This window comes from Nelumbo nucifera, chromosome 3 (genome assembly GCF_055504915.1).
Source record: "Nelumbo nucifera cultivar China Antique chromosome 3, China Antique-T2T, whole genome shotgun sequence".
Taxonomy (NCBI): Eukaryota; Viridiplantae; Streptophyta; class Magnoliopsida; order Proteales; family Nelumbonaceae; genus Nelumbo; species Nelumbo nucifera.
Window position 1 is genome coordinate 51,156,147 of NC_142651.1, and position 1,296 is coordinate 51,157,442.

At 30.9% G+C, this 1,296-nt stretch overlaps 1 non-coding gene across 1 annotated transcript; it reads left to right on the plus strand.

Moving 5' to 3' along the window:
• Positions 1-232: 232 nt before the first annotated feature.
• On the plus strand, positions 233-323 carry TRNAY-GUA (transfer RNA tyrosine (anticodon GUA)). The gene is given in 2 exon segments: positions 233-269; positions 288-323. It is a non-coding gene; the product is annotated as a tRNA-Tyr (tRNA).
• Positions 324-1,296: the final 973 nt, after the last annotated feature.

Consider the following 1,296-nt stretch of genomic DNA (forward strand, 5'->3'; position numbering starts at 1 on the left):
CATATTCATGCATACATAAATTGTCAAATTTGTGCAATGTTAATTAGACGACTATTTGGCATTTTGATGTGAATGGATCGAGTGTTATTTTATTTGAAAATTGGTGAACACACAAAGAATGTTATTCAGGAGTTTATTAGAGCATCACGTGCTTTGAGTTTTGTTAATCGGTACGTCCGTAGGAACTATTATTTATCTAATATAATTTGAAAACAATAATAGATCACGGAATCCGATCTTAGCTCAGTTGGTAGAGCGGAGGACTGTAGTTGGAAAAGCCTTCAGCCATCCTTAGGTCGCTGGTTCGAATCCGGCAGGTCGGATTTTTTTCAATTAAAACTATAGTGCTTTTTTGAAAAACCTTGCAGAAATCTTGGACCATTTTTGTTTTGAAGTATAAAACAAGTTGGTTTTATTTCACAAAATAATAAAGTTGAAATTGGTTATGGTATAAATCTGAACCAAATACAAAATTTTCACCCACTCCAGTTTTTCATCTACTTTGTTTGTAACTATGATTTGCACCTTTATATGTTACAAAGTTTGTACATTATGTCTCATTTGATTCAATCTTGCATCTGCAAAACTTGTCCACCTTCATCCTACATAATCTTGCTCCCTACTTCACTAGTACTCCCAAAGAAATAACTATTTTTCTACCTCCATTCTTCTTGCATATAAGGTGAAACTACACCATTTTACTTTTTAGAGGTAAACAAGCTAAGAGGTCAAATATGAAGGAATAAGAAAATGGAATCTACACTCTAGTGCAACTGCAATCAAATACGTACAGCTTAGATGTTTCTGAAATCATCTAAAATCCCTCAACCCTAACCCAACCCAATCTTTCATTCATCTTCTTAAAATCTCATAAAATTTCCAAGTTCTCTTAATCTTTGAGTAAGAGACCTACATTGAACTTTTACAACCATGAACCATATATATATTTTTTATTGGTAACTACTTGTTTGATGATTTAAGGGAAGTTGATGAGTGTAAGGGGAGAAAACACAAATGATGTAAATCTTTTTTTTTTTTTTTGTATCGCAATGAAATTTCTTGAGCTGTTTTTTTTTTGAAAAAAAAGTATTTACTTGTTTGATGTTTTTTATTGTTTTTCTAGAACAAAGTAAAAAAAGGAATAATTCAAATGATTAGTGTCTATCATGTATTATAGTAGATCTATTTAAAATCTGAAATCATGAAATTAAACAATAAAACATGAACTTATGGAATGAAAATATTTAATGACAACTTGTCATTAGGGTTAGGACTTATGGGTTAAGACAAATCGAC